Consider the following 19596-nt stretch of genomic DNA (forward strand, 5'->3'; position numbering starts at 1 on the left):
GTCATATCAAATTATACTTTATTCATAATAAATAATTATTTACAAGAGTAAATCGTGCACTTTTACATTCAAAGTCAATGCTTTCAGTATTGTTCTATTACATTCCTACACACCAAAAGCACTCAAGTGGCCTCCTGGGACGGTGTACTACTACAATAGTTGAGGGACTTCCTCACCCAACTCAGCCCCCGCCTCTCCGGTAGAAGAATTTATACTGTGGCCCTTCCCCACGGAGCCTTTGCAGTGGATGTACAAAGCTTCAATCCAGCCCTCGGCACGTTTCCCTGCAGTCTGGATGTGCCAGTTGCCAGCAGTCCTCCACGGGCACCTCGATGTGCTGGCAGACCAAGCTTCGGTCAGACCAAAGGGTGTCTTTTACTAAATTGGTGATCTGTCAGCAGCACTAGGTGTTCATCTGCTTGTGTGCCCTTGGGAGCAGCCTGTAGATCAGAGAGTATTCTATCTCTCGTAGCTGCTCAGGATCAACCGTGACACAGGTCCTTGTATCTGTCTCCACACCCTTTTTGCAAACCCAAAGAGGTGAGTGACCGTCTTGTCCCCATTACGGTCATCCCACAGGCAGAGCAACTTGGGAGTGATGGCCCAGATATGCAGGAAGGATCTGACTTGGAGGGTACCCCCCTCACCATCAGCCAGGCAAGGTCTTGATGCCTGTTGGCATGGTCTGACGATGAGGCATTCTGTCAGATGGTCTGGATAGTCTGCTCAGGAAACAACCCCACTGTGTTCATCAAGCCCCTCTTCTGAAATGTCTGCAGGACATTCCGTGCTGACCACGGCCAGATGGACTTGTGGTCAAAGTGTTGGTCTGCAAGACCTTTTCCATGGAGGACAGCTAGTGCAGCAGCATCTGGCTGATTGGGTCATTGGGAGGCATCAGGGACAGACAACACCAGGGACAGCTAGAACCTTGGCATGTAGTGGTACTTGGTGTCCATGTTCTTCGGTTCCACACAGAGCCACGCACGAAGGTGGTCATCAGGGTGAGGGTGACTGGGTACATATTTGCCCCGGTTGTCCATGGACTTGTGCATCGTGACCCATCTGACCCACTCCATCTTGGATCTCCAGATGGGCCTGAAGACAGCTCAGGTGATTCCCAAGTGGAGAAGGTGGGTGGAGTGAGCCACACCTGTGCCAATCACAGCAGCCCTGAGAACGCCTCATACCTGATGACCACTGCTGACAGGGAGCACCTTCCCCATAGTCCCATCTTCTCTTTTGCCTTTTGAAGGCTAATGAGAGGTGGCGTGATTGATGTGTATAATATTAAGGGCTCCATCAACGCTGTCTTCGAAATATCTTAAATATCAGCTGGGAAGATAGAAGAACCAACATCAGTGTGCTAAATGAAGCAAAAACAACAAGCAGTGAAGCCTACGTCATCAAGAACCAACTAAGATGGAGCGGTCACGTTGTTCGGATGAAAGACGAACATCTGCCGAAACAAATTTTCTACTCCCAGCTTAAAGAAGGCAAACGTAAAAGAGGCAGACAACAGAAGAGATTCAAAGAGGTCTTAAAAGCCAACATGAAGAAATGTAACATCAACAATTGGGAAACCAATGCCAAGGACAGGGAACTCTGGCAAGCCATCATCCGAGAAAGAACAGCAACTTTCGAAGCCAACAGATGTGCAGAATTAGAAGAAAAGAGAAGAAAATGGAAAGAGAGGCAGTAACAACCAAAGCCCAATCTGCCATCTGGAACTACCTGTCCTGAATGCAGAAGAACTTTCAAAGCCAAGATTGGACTCATGAGCCACTTGAGAGCCCATAGGTAGATCAACAGAACGAAGACCATCATCCTCAACCTCGAGGGATAGCCACGATGATGATTAAGAGTCACAGATAGAGTTGACAGCTAGTGTCTTTTTTTCAGGGTGGCAAAGCTAGCAACAGAGGACATCACTACAAGGTGAGTGGAGGAACATTTAGAGGAAATGTCAGTTACTGTATTTTTACACAGAGAGTGGTAAGTTCTTGAATGCACTACTGGGAGTGGTGGTTATGCTGATACATTCAGGATACTTAACAGACTTAGATGGGCACATTGATAAAAGTGGGGAATAGGCCATTGCTGCCTCTTGAGCCGTGCTCCCCAGAAATCCCCCAATTTAATACACACAAAGTACTGGAGGAACCCAGCAGGTCAGGTAGTATCTGTGGAAAAGAGTAAACTGTCAATGGTTTGGGCCGAGAATCTTCTAGTCCTGATGAGGGGTCTCAGTCTGAACTGTCGACAGTTTACTCTTTTCCACAGATGCTGCCTGGCCTGCTGAGCTCCTCCAGTATTTTAAGAAGAACATAAGAACATAAGAAATAGGAGCAGGAGTAGGCCATCCGGCCCATCGAGCCTGCCCCGCCATTCAATAAGATCATGGCTGGTCTGTCTGTAAACTCAGTTCCATCTACCTGCCTTTTCCCCATAACCCTTAATTCCTCTACGATGTAAAAATCTACTTAAATGTATCTTAAACATATTTAGTGAAGAAGCCTCAACTATTCCCCTGGGCAGAGAATTCCACAGATTCACCACTCTCGGGGAAAAAACAATTTCTCCTCATCTCCATCCTAAATCTTCTCCCCTGAACCTTGAGGCAATGTCCCCTAGTTCTAGTCTCACCTACCAATGGAAACAACTTTCCTACTTCTATCTTATCTATCCCTTTCAAAAATTTGTGTGTTTTACTTTGGTATCCAGCATCTGCAGATTTTCTCTTGTTTGTGATCCCCCAATTTAATCTGAGCTTAATCACAGGACAATTGGCAACGACCAATTAACCAACCAACTGGTACATCTTCAGACTGTGGAAGGAAACCGGAGCACCCGGAGGAAACCCACGTGGTCACAGGAAGAACGTACAGACTCCTTACGGGCAGCGGCGGGAATTGAACCTGGGTCACTGCTACTGTAAAGTGTTGTGCTAACCACTATGCTACCATGCCTCCCTATGGCAGGGTTATGGACTGTGTCGGAGAGAAAGATTCTATTGATCATGGAACAGGCTAAAATGCCAGCACAACATTGTGGGCTGAATGGTACATACTTTACTGTACTGTTCTATGTTCTAATAACCATTCTCTGTGTGAAGAATTTCGAGGACGGTAGCACACTACCAATTTATACTTACCATCAATTCAGCTTCTTTAGTAGACACCATCTGCATTACTATTTATTATTTTATTTACATAAATTGCTGTCCTGAAGGGCTTTCTGTTTAGAATGCGGAACGTCTGGCGATCTTCAGTAAATCGTTCTGCTTTTTGTATTTTCCCTGGGGGAGAAATTATGATCTTTAATGGCTGTAATGCATTAATGCAGGGCATCTTGGCCTGAAAGGCCAAACTAAACATTGTAAACACTTGGCGCAAATCTACGCATCTCAGACTCCCTCAGCAAGCTGTTTCCTGCTACTGCTCTAATTGAGCTCCGAAGTTGGGCTCGTCCTGCTGTCCAATGGCAGAGTGACAATTCCTTTGGTTTCTCTGTAGTTATGTCAGGATATCTCCACACTACACTTGGGCAATTTCTAGCCTGTCTCAAATAGAGATTGCATTCATTTCTAGGGAGAGGGGCAAATGTCTGGGAGAATGCTAAGGTTTAGCTAGTCCAGTCACAAACAAGAGAAAATCTGCGTTGCTGGAAATCAAAATAACACACACAAACTACTGGAGGAACTCAGCAGGACAGGCAGCATCCGTGGAAAAGAGTAAAATGTCAATGGTTCAGACTGAGACCTGAAGGGTCTTGCCCCAAAAAGTCAATTGTACTCTTTTCCATAGATGTTGTCTGGCCTGCTGAGTTCCTCCAGTGTTTTAAACATAGAAACATAGAAACATAGAAAATAGGTGCAGGAGTAGGCCATTCGGCCCTTCGAGCCTGCACCGCCATTTATTATGATCATGGCTGATCATCCAACTCAGAACCCCGCCCCAGCCTTCCCTCCATACCCCCTGACCCCCGTAGCCACAAGAGCCATATCTAACTCCCTCTTAAATATAACCAATGAACTGGCCTCAACTGTTTCCTGTGGCAGAGAATTCCACAGATTCACCACTCTCTGTGTGAAGAAGTTTTTCCTAACCTCGGTCTTAAAAGGCTTCCCCTCTATCCTCAAACTGTGACCCCTCGTTCTGGACTTCCCCAACATCGGGAACAATCTTCCTGCATCTAGCCTGTCCAATCCCTTTAGGATCTTATACGTTTCAATCAGATCCCCCCTCAATCTTCTAAATTCCAACGAGTACAAGCCCAGTTCATCCAGTCTTTCTTCATATGAAAGTCCTGCCATCCCAGGAATCAATCTGGTGAACCTTCTTTGTACTCCCTCTAAGACAAGGATGTCTTTCCTCAGTTTAGGGGACCAAAACTGCACACAATACTCCAGGTGTGGTCTCACCAAGGCCTTGTACAACTGCAGTAGTACCTCCCTGCTCCTGTACTCGAATCCTCTCGCTATAAATGCCAACATACCATTCGCCTTTTTCACCGCCTGCTGTACCTGCATGCCCACTTTCAATGACTGGTGTTTAATGACACCCAGGTCTCGTTGCACCTCCCCTTTTCCTAATCGGCCACCATTCAGATAATAATCTGTTTTCCTATTTTTGCAACCAAAGTGGATAACTTCACATTTATCCACATTAAATTGCATCTGCCATGAATTTGCCCACTCACCCAACCTATCCAAGTCACCCTGCATCCTCTTAGCATCCTCCTCACAGCAAACACTGCCACCCAGCTTCATGTCATCCGCAATCTTGGAGATGCTGCATTTAATTCCCTCATCCAAGTCATTAATATATATTGTAAACAGCTGGGGTCCCAGCACTGAGCCTTGCGGTACCCTACTAGTCACCGCCTGCCATTCTGAAAAGGTCCCGGTTATTCCCACTCTTTGCTTCCTGTCTGCTAACCAATTCTCCACCCACACCAATACCTTACCCCCAATACCGTGTGCTTTAAGTTTGCACACTAATCTCCTGTGTGGGACCTTGTCAAAAGCCTTTTGAAAATCCAAATATACCACATCCACTGGTTCTCCCCTATCCTGTCTACTAGTTACATCCTCAAAAAATTCTATGAGATTCGTCAGACATGATTTTCCTTTCACAAATCCATGCTGACTTTGTCCGATCATTTCACCGCTTTCCAAATGTGCTGTTATCACATCCTTGATAACTGACTCCAGCAGTTTCCCCACCACCGACATTAGGCTAACCAGTCTATAATTCCCCGGTTTCTCTCTCCCTCCTTTTTTAAAAAGTGGAGTTACATTAGCCACCCTCCAATCCTCAGGAACTAGTCCAGAATCTAACGAGTTTTGAAAAATTATCACTAATGCATCCACTATTTCTTGGGCTACTTCCTTAAGCACTCTAGGATGCAGACCATCTGGCCCTGGGGATTTATCTGCCTTCAATCCCTTCAATTTACCTAACACCACTTCCCTACTAACATGTATTTTGCTCAGTTCCTCCATCTCACTGGACCCTCTGTCCCCTACTATTTCTGGAAGATTATTTATGTCCTCCTTAGTGAAGACAGAACCAAAGTAATTATTCAATTGGTCTGCCATGTCCTTGCTCCCCATAATCAATTCACCTGTTTCTGTCTGCAGGGGACCTACATTTGTCTTTACCAGTCTTTTCCTTTTTACATATCTATAAAAGCTTTTACAGTCCGTTTTTATGTTCCCTGCCAGTTTTCTCTCATAATCTTTTTTCCCCTTCCTAATTAAGCCCTTTGTCCTCCTCTGCTGAACTCTGAATTTCTCCCAGTCATCAGGTGAGCCACTTTCTCTGGCTAATTTGTATGCTTCTTCTTTGGAATTGATACTATCCCTAATTTCTCTTGTCAGCCACGGGTGCACTACCTTCCTTGATTTATTCTTTTGCCAAACTGGGATGAACAATTGTTGTAGTTCATCCATGCAACCTTTAAATGCTTGCCATTGCATATCCACCATCAATCCTTTAAGTGTCATTTGCCAGTCTATCTTAGCTAATTCACATCTCATACCTTCAAAGTTACCCCTCTTTAAGTTCAGAACCTTTGTTTCTGAATTAACTATGTCACTCTCCATCTTAATGAAGAATTCCACCATATTATGGTCACTCTTACCCAAGGGGCCTCTCACGACAAGATTGCTAATTAACCCTTCCTCATTGCTCAAAACCCAGTCCAGAATAGCCTGCTCTCTAGTTGGTTCCTTGACATGTTGGTTCAAAAAACCATCCCGCATACATTCCAAGAAATCCTCTTCCTCAGCACCTTTACCAATTTGGTTCACCCAGTCTACATGTAGATTGAAGTCACCCATTATAACTGCTGTTCCTTTATTGCACACATTTCTAATTTCCTGTTTAATACCATCTCCGACCTCACTACTACTGTTAGGTGGCCTGTACACAACTTCCACCAGCGTCTTCTGCCCCTTAGTGTTACGCAGCTCTACCCATATCGATTCCACATCTTCCCGGCTTATGTCCTTCCTTCCTATTGCGTTAATCTCTTCTTTAACCAGCAATGCCACCCCACCTCCCCTTCCTTCATGTCTATCCCTCCTGAATATTGAATATTCCTGAACGTTTTGTGTGCGTTACTCTGAGTAGTCCACAGACTTCGTTGTGAAACTAACTTAAACCAATAAATCATTAACTTAAAGTCATTTAGCTATTAAAGTGAAAGCTCCACGATGTAATTCTTCCTTCGCTGCAGAGTCTGGGTGAGCTTCCCGGAGGAAGTATGTGTGTTGTTACAGGTTGGCCAATAGATTGGCAAAGTTCACATCTACTGTGCCCTCTGAACAGATTGTCCATTGGAGACATCCACGTGCAATTCTCTCAAAATCAGATCGGCTTTATTATCACTGACATGCACCCAGTGTCCACCTTGCTCAAAGTAAAGTCCAAAGTTCAAAGTAACTTTATTATCAAAGTACATATGTGTCACCATATACAACTCTGAGGCTCATTTTCTTGTGGGCATACTCAGCAAACCTATAGCATAGTAACTACGACACAATCAATGAAAGATCAACTAGATTTCAGAAGGCAACAGACTGCAAATGCAAATATAAATAAATATCAATAAATTCTGAGAACATGGGATAATGAGATTAAAAAGTTCTTGAAAGTGAGATCATTGGTTGTGGGAACATTTCAAAGATGGGGCAAGTGAAGTTGAATGACATTATCCCCTTTTATCCAAGAAGCTGATGGTTGAGGGATAGTAAATGTTCTTGAACCTGGCGGTGCGAGTCCAGAGACTCTTGTACCTTTTACCTCATGGCAGAGTGAGAACTGAGCATGGCCTGGATGGTAGGGATCTCCGATGATGGATGCTGCTTTCCTGCAACAGCGTTTCATGTAGATGTGCTCAATGGTTGGGAAGACATTACCTGTGATGTACTGGGACAAAGCCATAATCTTTTGTCGGATACTCCGTTCAAAGGCTTTGGTGTTTCCATACCAGGCTGTGATGCAGCCAGTCAATGTACTGTCCCCAACACATCTATGGAATTTTGTCAATGTTTTAGATGTCATGTCGAATCTCTGCAGTCTCCTAAGGAAGTAGAGGCACTGCTGTGCTTTCTTCACAGTTGCACTTAACTTGCTGGGTCCAGGACAGGTCCTGTGAAACAGTAACACCCAGGAATTTAAAGCTGCTACCCTCTCCACCTCTGATCCTTCGATGAGGACTGGCTCATGGATCTCTGGTTTCCCTCTCCTGAAGTCTACAATCAGCTGCTAGGTCTTGCTGACATTGAGTGAGAGGTTGTTGCTATTACACCACTCAGCCAAATTTTCATTCTCCCTCCTGTATGCTGACGCATCACCACCTTTGATACGGTCCACAACAGTGGTGTCATCGGCAAGCGTGAATATGGTGTTAGAGCTGTGCCCAAACTGACTGGGGTCTACAGGTAAGGAAATCCATTATCCAATCTTACACAGAGGTATTGAGGCCAAAATGCTTTCCCTCCACATATGTTGTCTGAACTGTTGAGTGAGTGCTCCAGCAGTTTGTTTGAGGGGGAAAGATTCCTGGGGGATCTGAGGGACACATTTTTCCAAACAGAAGATGGTGTGTATATGTAGAGCAGACTGCCAGAGGAGGTGGAGGAGGCTGGTACAGTTACAAAGGTTAAATCAAAACTTTGGGACAAATAGGAAAGAGTTGAAAAATCTGGCTGAGTGGTGCCAGAAGAACAACCTCTCACCAAACGTCAGCAAAACCAAGAAGGTTATCATCACTAATAGGAGGAAGGGTTCAAATGTCCATGAGACAGGGGAACAGAGGTAGAGGGGATGAGTAGCTTTCAATTCCTTGGAGACAATATATCAGAGGAGCAAAGTGTCATCACGAGCAAAGCATGACTGTCACTCCACTTTCTGAGAAGTTTGGGTAGATTCGGCATGTTGCCCAAAGCATTAGCAAATATTCTTAGATGCTCAGTGGAGAGTATCCTAACTGGTTACATCATGGTCTGGTGTGGAATTACCAATGCCCAGGAATAGAAACAGCTATAGAAAGTCATGGATACAGCCTAGACTTTCACAGGCAAAACCCTCCCTGCTAATAAGTAATTTACATTGAGTGCAACCACAAGAAAAGACATCCATCATAAATGAGCGCCACAACCTAATCCATGCCCCCTGAGCGCAACTGCCATCAGGCAGGAGATACAGAATTGCCTTAGGTTCCACAGCACCAGGTTCAGGAACAGTTTTTACCCTACAGCCATCAGGCTCCTGAACCAGCATGGACTCCAAACCTGATTCTGCGATCTCTTCCATAGAACATTTTCTCTTCTCCCCTCCCCCACCGGGCAGAAGATGTAGACGCCTAAAAGTATGCACCATCAGGCTCAAGATCAGCTTCTACCCCTCTGTTATCAGACCCCTGAATGACCTCTTGTACAGTAAAACAGACTCTTGGCCTCGCAATTTACCTAATTATATTCTACCTTATTTATCGTTTACCTGCATCCACTTTTTAGTAGCCTTTATGCTTTATTCTGCAGTGTTAATGTTTTACCCAATTCCAACCCAATGTACTGTGTAATGATCTGATCTGCAAAACCAGGATGCCAGGCAAGTTTTTCAGTGTGTCTTGGTACATGTGACGATCGTATACCAATACCTACAGGCTCACATTCAAGGACACTCCACAGCCCATGTTCTCAGCATTATTTTCATTTGCATATTTTGCCTTCTTTTGCAACTGATGTTGGTCCATCTTTGTCTGTTTATGTAGACTTCTATTTTGTAAAATCCAATTGTATTTCTTCATTTTCCTGTGAATGCCAAAGTCAAAGTAACATTTATTATCAGAGTACATACATGTCACCACATGCAAGCCTGAAATTCTTTTTTCCATAGGCATACTTAGCAAATCTATAGAGCAGTAACTGTAAACAGGATCAATGGACCACAAACTATGCAAATACAAAGATAAATAAATAGCAATAAATAATGAGCATGAAATAACAAGATAAAGAGCCCTTAAAGTAAGACCATCGGTTGTGGGAACGACAGAAATAGAATGAGTATAGTTATCCCCTTTTGCTCAAGAGCCTGATGGTTGAGGGGTCGTAACTGTTCGTGAACCTGGTGGTGAGAGTCCTGAGGCTCCTGTACCTTCTACCTGATGGCAGCAGCGAGAAGAGAGCATGGCCTGGGTGGTGAGGATCTTTGATGATGGATGCTGCTTTCCTAGGAGACGTTCCATGTAGATGTGCTCAATGGTTGACTGTAAAACAGCCAGTCGTCAGACTTTCTACCACACAACTCTAGAAGTTTGCCAAGATTTTTGATGATATGCCGAACATCCACAGACTCCTGAGGAAGTAGAGGCACTGTTGCTTTCTTTGCGATTACAATTATATGATGTGCTGAGGACAGGTCCTCTGAGATAGTGACACCCAGAAGTTTAAAGTTACTGACCCTCCCCACCTCTGATCCTCTGATGATGACTGGCTCATGGTCTCTGGTTTCCCTCTCCTGAAGTCTACAATCAGTTCCTTGGTCTTATTGACATCGAGTGAGAGGTTGTTGTTAATAGACCACTCAGCCAAATTTTCAATCACCTTCCTGTATGCTGATTCATCAGCACCTTTGATATGGCCAACAACAGTGGTGTCATCAGGAAACTTGTATATGGTGTTGGAGCTGTACTTGGCCACACAGTCATCGGTCTAAAGTGAATGCCTGTCAGAAAATGGATCTCAGGGTAGTATAAGATAACATATGTGCATTTTGATACCAAATTAATTTTGAATTTTTGAACTTTGAACTTTGAACATTGAAGGGAAAATTTTAGATGGATATGGGCCAACAGCAGATAAATGGGATTAATGTAGATAGAAGTTCCTGAGGCCCAATTGAGCTGAACGCTGTCTGCTATATAAAGATAAATGTAAGAGCTTGTGAGACCAACTTAAAATTTATTGTCCTGGGTAAGGAAAGCAGATTGCCATCCTTTAGGGCGAGAAGGCTTTTCACAACAGTAAGTAATTTTATCTTCACAATAACCAATACCAGTTGTTTTCCCCCACTTCAAGTACTTAGATTCAAGTTCTCGAGTAACTCTGGTACCCGGATTCCTCTCTCTAGCTGTTCTATCGAGGTTTCTGAATTATGGGTTTAACTCTGCTCAGATTATATAATCTGGCCAAACTCAACAGAGGCAGAGAGACAGTGTCTTGCAATGGACATGAAATAAACTCTGCTAAGATATGCCTGTGGGAGATAAGGAAGTGAGCTGTTTTAGCTTGTTAATGCATAACTTGCCATGCCTAACCACAGTCTACTACTGAGCATTTATTCCTGGCTTTTCTGTTGGCTATAAATCTTCTCATTTCCTGTTTCATTGTTAGCTGTTCACTGGATCGACATTTCTTGCCTCTGAGTCACATGGGTTGTGGGTCCAATTTCTACTCCAGAGATTCAAGCATAAAACCCTTCATTGAGTCTCTAATGCTGTACGAAACCACCCTTGAAATGGGATGTTGATCAAGGTCTCTCGGGTGGATGTAGAAGGTCCTGTGACATTCTGAATTCAAGAACGCTAGAAAGGAGTGGGATATTCGGGGGTTATAATGAACAAGCAAAGCTGGTTGAGTAGTATCACAACTGCAACCTCTTGCTGAATATCAGAATAGTGTATTAATCTTACAAGTTTACTGCGCTTGCTATCTTGTGCGTGCGAGGACTATGCCTTAATCTGCAATGTCACCTGCTTACAGCTGCCAGAAGGGAGGCCTCCGAGCTGCTTCACTCCGCCGGGGACTGGTGTGGTGCAGCGTCCAGGCTGGAGCCAGTGCTGCCCCCCCGTGTACACTCAGCAGAAGACAAGCTGTATTGTGGTCAATTGCAGATTTCTGTGGTATTCATGGCTTTGGCTGGACTTTTATTTTCTGTGTCACTGTATCTTACACGTACTTGCTTTCTTGAATGTGCTATAAGTACTTAGTGCTGTGTGTGACTGTTGGTATTGTGTTTTGGACCTTGACCCCGTAGTAACGATATCTTATTTCGCTGTATTAATAGGTATTCATGTATGGTTGAATGACAATTAAATTTGAATTGAATTAAGATTAAGATTAAGATTAGCTTAATTTGTCACATGTACATTGAAACATCAAATCAAATAGTGAAATGTGTTGTTTGCATTGAGGACGTGCTAGGAGCATCTGGTAAGTGTTACCCCAGTTCCGGTGCCAACGTGGCAGGCCCACAACATACAACCAGAACATCCTGAGGAAGCCCATGTATTCATGGGGAGAATGTGCAAATTCCTCACGGACAGTAGAGGGGATTGCACCCAGAGGAAGCCCACACGGTCACAGGGAGTATGTACAAGTTCCTTACAGACATCAGTAGGAATTGTGCCCAGAGGTAGCCCACACAGTCACAGGGAGAATGGGCAACTTCCTTACAGACAGCAATGGGAATTGTACCCCAACGTTTTAGCTGGTGCTTTAAAACCTTACACTAACTACGATGCTATCATATCACAAACAAGAGAAAATCTACAGATGCTGGAAATCCAAGCAACACACATGAAATACTGCAGGAGCTCAGCAGGCCAGGCAGCATCGATGGAACAAAGGACAGTCAGCCAGCGGGGTGGGGAGGGTCTCGGCCCAAAACGTCCACTGTACTTTTTTTCCCTATCAATGCTGCCTGGCCTGCTAAGTTCCTCCAGCATTTTGTGTGTGTTACAAGGCTATCACATTGACTTCAGGAAGGGAAGGAGAGCGAGCATGTGTCAGATTACATTTCGGGATCGGCGGTGCAGGGAGCCAGCAGCTTTAAATTCCAAGATGTCAACATATCATCCTGGGCCCAGCAGATAGATGCAATCACAAGGATAGTGACTTTATCTTCTGAGATGGTTAAGGAGGTTTGGTAAGTCACCAAGCACTCTAACAAACTGCTACAGACGTACTTTTGACAGTATCGTGGTTGCATCGTGGTTGCATCGTGGTCTGGTACGGCACAGGAACACAGGAAGCTGCGGAGAGTACTGAACTTAGCCCAGTACATCACAGGTACATCCCTCCCTACCATCAGTAGTATCTACAGGAGGCGCTGCCTCCAGAAGGTAATATCCAGCATTACAAATCGCCACCATCCGGACCACACCATCTTCTCATAGCTACCATCAGACAGCAGATGCAGAAGGCTGACGTCCCACACCAGCAGGTTCAAGAATAGTTACTTCCCTTTAGTCCTTTGGCTCTTGAAGCAACCAGCATAATCCTAACTGCTTCTGCATAGCAGCACTATGGCCGCTTTGCACTGAAATGGGCATCGTTTGTGCTCGTCCTGTTGTAAAGGCTGTGTTTAATTTATGTTTTACATGTCAATGCTGCTGATCTGACGCCATGTGCCTGTGATGCCTCTGCAAGTAAGTTTTTCATTGCACCTGAGCACACACGTACTTGTCCATCTTACAGTATACTTAATATTGAGTACTGAGCTCCCATGGATCAGAATCAAATTTATTATCGCAGACATATGTCATGAAATCTGTTATTTTGTGGCAGCAGTGTGGTACAATGCATAAAAATTTATTATAAGCTGCATTAGGAAATATATTAAACATTATATAAGGGGAACAAAGTACTGAGGTGATGTTCGTCGGCTCATGGACCACTCAGAAATCAGAGAGCGGGGGAAAGGAGCTGTTCCTAAAATGTTCTCAGGTAAAACAAATTCCATTGTTAGTCACTTTATTGCAAAGCCTTGTCGTCTTGTGCTAAATTTATTTCTGTTACCCAAAGCTTTCCATTCTCAAGAGCCCCCTCAGAATCTTACTGTTTTTGTGCATACCGTTTATTCTTCTAAACTCCAAAGAGTGTACAGCACGACTCTTCCTCACTGGACAATAGGTTCATCTCAGGAACCAGTCTCATGAACGGTTTCTACATTGCACGCAAGGAAAATATGTCTTAAATAGTAGAAATAATAGTGCATTGGGGAAAAGCCAGGATGCGGGGATGAACTTGTTTGTTCTTTAAGAGAGCCAGTGTTGTCATGGAGACATGAGATTGGAGATGCTGGAATCTGGAGGAAAGGAAAACAAGCTGCTGGACGACTCACAGATCAGACGACATCTATGGAGGGAAAAAGATATTCAGCATTTCAGGTCAAGACAACTCAATTAGATTGAAAAATAGGAGGGAGGTAGCCAGTTTAAGGAGGTAAGGGAACAGGGCAAGACAAGAGCTGGCAGGGGATAGATGGATCCAGGTGAGTGGTGATAGGCAGATGGAGGAGGGGAGAGTGGGAATTGTGGAAGAGTCTAGAGGCAGCAAAGGGCTGTAGGAGTGGAAAGTGACAGGAGAAGAAAACAGGAGGAATGTGATAGGAGAGGAAGATGGAGCATGGAGTTGAGTGAGAGAGGTGGGAGCAAAGATGGAACAGTGTGGGCAGGTGGCCTAGTGGGAGGAATGTGGTTAATGGACCAATAGAGACAGTGGAGGAAGGGGAAGAAATATTGGTGACTGGATTGGGTGGTGGTTGAGTGTGTGTCGGAGGAATTGGGTAGACCAGGACAAATGTGATGGGTTGAATGGCTTCCTTTGGTACTCTTCCTTAGATTCTATAAGCTACTGTCACAGGCTAGATGGGCCAAAGAACCCGTTTCTATGTTGTAGTGCTCTATGACTCAAGTGCCCTGTAGATTTTAAGTTACAGCACAGCAACAGGCACTTCTAGTCCAATGAGTGGTGGAATTATCTACATCAGCGATCACCAATCATGGTTCAATTTATGCCACTGACTGTAAGGAGTTTGTATGTTCTCCTCGTAACCAGGGTGCCCCGGTTTCCTTTCACATTCCAAAGCCAGACGGGCTAGGGTTAATAAGTTGTGGGCATGCTATGTTGGTGTCAGAAGTGTGCAGAAACTTGCAGGCTGCCCTGAGCACATTCTCGGACTCTGTTGGTCATTGACACAAACGAAACATTTTGCTGAATGTCTGGATGTACATGTGGCAAAAGAGAAACCTAATTTTTATCTTCTAACAAGGGGCTGTAGAATGGCGGAGTCTGAAAGGTAAGGAAGATGAAGAAGAAACAAATATGTGAAATGGGGTGAGCAGATGGAAACCGTGAGGAAAGAGGACAGTGAAAAGGGAGATAGGCACTTGGGGTCGGAGAGGAAGGGCAAAGAAATTAGGAGTTGGCGATCTGAAAGGATAGAGAGGTACACTACTGTGCAGAAGACTTTTGCCCAGTACTACAGTGTATACATTTCTTATTCTAATTTATAGTTTCATTATTAAGTATTGAACTGTACTACTGCCACAAAGCAACACATTTCATGACAAATGACAGAGATATTAAACCTGATTCTGGGATGCTGCCTGATCTATAGATTTCCTCTAGAGTTTCGTGTGTTGCTGTTAATGTCTCCTCTTTTCTTGAGGTTATGACAGGACACTACATAAAGACAAATCTCTCTTTATCTGAGGGCATAAGAGAGTGCCAATGCTGGGAATTTGAAGCAACACCCAAACACTGGAGTAACTCAGTGGGTCAGGCAGCACCTGCGGAGGGCAATAGACAGTCCTCGTTTCAGGTTGAGGCCCTGTTGAACCTCTGTTTTCATAAATGCAGGAGACTGCAGATGCTGGAAACCTTGAGTAAATCACACATTATGCTGGAGGAACTCAGCAAGTCAGGCAGGATCTATGGAGGGAAATAAGCAGTCAACATTTTGGGCTGAGACCATTCATCAGGACAGGAAAGGATGAGGGAAAAAGCCAGAATAAGAAGGAGGGGATATTCAAAGGAGCGTTCCATCCTCAACCACTTTCCTTCTTAATCTGGCCTCTGCTCCCTTCCTTTCCCGTCTCCATTTCTGCTTTCAACCTGGCTTCTCTCCTTTCTATAAAATATAAATAAGAAAGATTTGCATTTGACTTCTCACAAGGTCAGAACGTTCCAGAAACAGTCTTCAACTGATGATGTATTGTTGAAGGACAGTCACTTTATAATGTCGGAAATATTTGCACTGTCCATTGTAGAGAGAGAGGGAAACATTTTAAACATAAAATGCAGGAGGTATTTTTATGTCCTTTTGAAATGGTGCCTGTCTCTAATTTATTTACTTTATTTATTGAGATACAGCACAGAATAGGCCCCTCGAGCCACACCGTCCAGCAAACCACCAACTTAACCTTAGCCTAGTCATGTGACTGTTAACATTGACCAATTAACCTACCAACTTGTTAGTCTTTGGATTGTGGGAGGAAACCAGAGCACCTGGAGGAAACATACGCAGTCATGGGGAGAACGTACAATCTCCTTACAGACAGTGGCGGGAATTGAACCCAGATCGCCTGCACTGTAAGGCGCTGTGGTAACCGCTACACTGCCGTGCCACCCCTACCATCATATTGTTCAGTGCAGTAACATTTCAACTTTCAGCACGCACCGAGTAAAAAACTCAAAGAGCCAAACTTTAATGAAAAGCAGGAAAGGTGCTGATAATATCACCAAGGTTTCCTATTACCAGAAACTAGGATGCCAGCTGTGTACAAGCTCCACAGCAATCTACAGCTCAGGGTCTGACGTGTAGATTCTGCTACACAGTTAATAGGTGTTCTTGATTATTTAGTCAGCTGAGGACATATTCCCCACACTGCAGACCCCATAATTACTCGTGAGAGGGCTCTGTGTAAATTGGTTGCTGAATTTCCTTGCAGAAAAATTAGCTGCTGTAAAAGCAAGAACAGAGGGATCTGGGAATACAGATCCACAATTCATTGTAAGTGGCATCACAGATGGATATAAGGAAGTAAAGAAAGTTTTTGGCACATTGGCTTTCATAACTCAAAATATTAAGTATTAGAGTTGGCATGTTTTGCTGAAGTTGTAAAGATGTTGGTGAGGCCTAATATGAAGTATTGTGTGCCGTTCTGGTCTCTCCAACGTGTTATACAACTTCAATGTAACATCTCAACACCTATACTCAATACTTTGATTTATGAAGGCCAATGTGCTGTGGGGTGGAGATACACTCCACCAAAGGAGGGGTAAGGTGCTCCTTCCCTCCACTAGCCTGCAGGTCACCCTTGGGCAAGATGTAGCACCTGCTTCGACCCCTGATCAGGGCCGCATGAAGCCATGGGAGCAGGTGGCGGGTGGTTGGATGAACAGCCGGTTCATATCACAGGTTCTGGTTATGTGATCACTGACACCAGACAATCTCTGATAAGTGTTGATAATGGTGGGGATCATCCATCTTGTAAATTCCCTGCCTGGAAAAAGGCAAAGGCAAACCACTTCTGTAGAAAAATTTGCCGAGAATAATCATGACGATGGACCATGATCACCCATGTCATACAACACGGTTGTCATGTGATCGGCAACAATGAGTTATGAATTGAGGCAGGCTTTATAAACAAACAAACATTTATTAAACTCTGCTCAACAAATAGCGAAAAGTATTCAAGCGATTAACTTAACCAGAAGTTAACTGCTACACGGCAACTCTGGAACAGTTCTTAAAAGGGTAAATGCAAAAACAGTTCTTAAAGTGGTAAATTCAAAAGTCCAAGCGATTCACACAATCAATAAGGAGAGACTTCTCTGGAAACGAATTTCTTCAAAGGCGTGATGTTACTGCTGATTCTGCAAAGAATTCACGACGAAGAAAATAAAACGGCTTAAAGGAACTGACCTTTCACTGGTGAGTGAACACTGCTCAAACTTCCCTGCTCCTGCAGGAGTTATCTCAGATACAGGTCACCATTTCTGAAACGAATCCTCAATAAGGTCGATCCTTTATAAAGCCGCCGAACAACTCCAACTTTATTCCGATCCTTCAGGTTCCCGTCCTTTAATAAAGTCTTCACTCTCCAATACTACTGAAAAGGGAAAATTATAGATGCAACACACATAAACCTGGCAGAAATTGGCAAAACTGCCAGCACCAATCTTTGCACCTTAAAGTAGACAGGAAAACTCCGTTTTAAAATGAAACTGCATCATGACAAATATGCAGCATTATGGAGTAGCATAACGAACTAACACAAAACTAAACTGAAAAAAATAAACTGCATCACCAAGGTTTCCCTTTATATACCTGTTGAGAACAGGTCATCATGTGACCTCACACTGGCGGGAAAATTACATCATGTGACCTCCACAAGACCATTACATCATGCTCATAAGACAGTCACAAGATACCCACGGGGTATGTAACACGGTACATAATGATGATGATGATGAATGTGCCAAAAGCTCTCTTTACGATCCTAACTACCCGTGATGCTACTTTCAAATACTGACTCGGGAGATTTTAGAAGGAGGAACAAACAAAATTCTGGAGAACCTCAGTGAGTCAGTCATCTGTGGAGGGAAATAGGTGTTAAATGTTTCAGACCTAAAGTAGAAGGAGATGAGTTATTAACTTCAAACTTTCTGCATAATCACTCAAAGAGTTGAACTGCATGTGCATGTAACAAGAGCTGTATAACTCATCTCCTTCTACCGTAGGCCACAAACTTATCAATCACCCCTGCTGTGGAAAACTTTCTGGAGGTCCAAGATGCTAACTTCTGCAAAGAAGGGATCCGTATGCTCCATGACCACTGGACTAAGTGTGTAAATGTAGGAGGGGACTATATTGAAAAATAACTGTGCTAGGTTTTCTAAAATTGACTCCTTCTACCTTAGGCCACGAACCTATCAATCACCCCTTGTGTGTTAACTTCCTGTCATGTTAAATTTCCAGTTGAAAATGGTACTGGTGAAGCACAGCGATGACTTACTGGTGGCAAACACAACTACTATCTATGTTATTACTCACACTTTTTCTCAAAAGTGATCATTGTCACTTCAATAGTCTGTAAATTCCCTTTTGGAGCTGAGCTTTTGAACTGCCTGTCTGACCTGAGAGTTTTGCAGTTTTAATTGAAGACTTGAAAGCACAGGGCCATTACAGTGTAGTGTGTATGAGCTGAATCGAGCCAGTGGGACACAGGCCTGAGGGCAGGGAACGAGCTGCTGGTGCGAATTTGGAGATGATGTGAAGCAGCTGAATTGAGGCGGTGGGACCCAGGGCCAAGGCTGAGAGTCAAGCTGATGCTTGACTGATTTAAGCTCCGGGCTAAATTGGAAAAGTTGGGTATTGGCATAATAGAGTGGTGGTTTCACGGACTAAGTGCGTATCAAAGCAGCAGGGCCCCATTCCGAGAGAGAGAGGAATGATTCGCTGTCTGGCAGACTTCATTGTCGGGCCAGATTGAAAAGGTCAGGGTGTCAGGGTCAGAGGCAAGGGACGGGCCAGTGTTCAGCTCACTGCTCCACGAAGTTTACTCATCTTGGTGTTAAAGTGAGGGTGTGGCCTGATAAGCGGGCTCCTGGATCGGCTGTGACTGGCTTCATAGCTGAGCACTCACCTCCATGAACTTCAGTTCGAGAACACAGACATTACAGGCCCTTCAGCCCATAACGTTGTGCTGACCATATAAGCTACTCTAGAAACTGCCTAGAATTTCCCTAGCGCATAGCCCTCTATTTTCCTAAGCTCCATGTACCTATCTAAGAGGCTCTTAAAAGACCCTATTGTATCCGCTTCCACCACTGCCACCGGCAGTGCATTCCACTTACCCACCACTCTGTGTGAAAAATTCACCCCTGGCATCCCCTAGGTACCCATTTCCAAGCACCTTAAAACTACGCCCCCTTGCATTAATCATTTCAGCCCCAGGAAAAAGCCTCTGACTATCCACACGATCAATGCCTCTCATCATCTTATACATCTTTATCAGGTCACCTCTCATCCTCCATCACTCCAAGGAGAAAAGGCCAAGTTCACTCAACCTATTCTCATAAGGTACGCCCTCCAATCCAGGCAACATCCTTGTAAATCTCCACTGCACTCTCTCTGCAGTATCCACATCCTTCATGTAGTTCCCAGGTTTCAAAGGTACATTTAATGTCAGAGAAATGTATACAGTATATATCCTGAAATGCTTTTTCTTCACATCCACAAAAACAGAGGAGTGCCCCCATAGAATGAATGACAGTTAAATGTTAGAACTCCA

General features: G+C 44.2%; 1 long non-coding RNA gene across 1 annotated transcript; it reads right to left on the reverse strand.

Moving 5' to 3' along the window:
- Positions 1-9266: 9266 nt before the first annotated feature.
- On the reverse strand, positions 9267-17571 carry LOC134344720 (uncharacterized). Its single transcript, XR_010017497.1, has 3 exons — positions 17226-17571; positions 13368-13651; positions 9267-9325 (listed from the first exon to the last, which is right to left on the reverse strand). It is a non-coding gene; the product is annotated as an uncharacterized LOC134344720 (long non-coding RNA).
- Positions 17572-19596: the final 2025 nt, after the last annotated feature.

This window comes from Mobula hypostoma, chromosome 4, assembly GCF_963921235.1.
Source record: "Mobula hypostoma chromosome 4, sMobHyp1.1, whole genome shotgun sequence".
Taxonomy (NCBI): Eukaryota; Metazoa; Chordata; class Chondrichthyes; order Myliobatiformes; family Myliobatidae; genus Mobula; species Mobula hypostoma.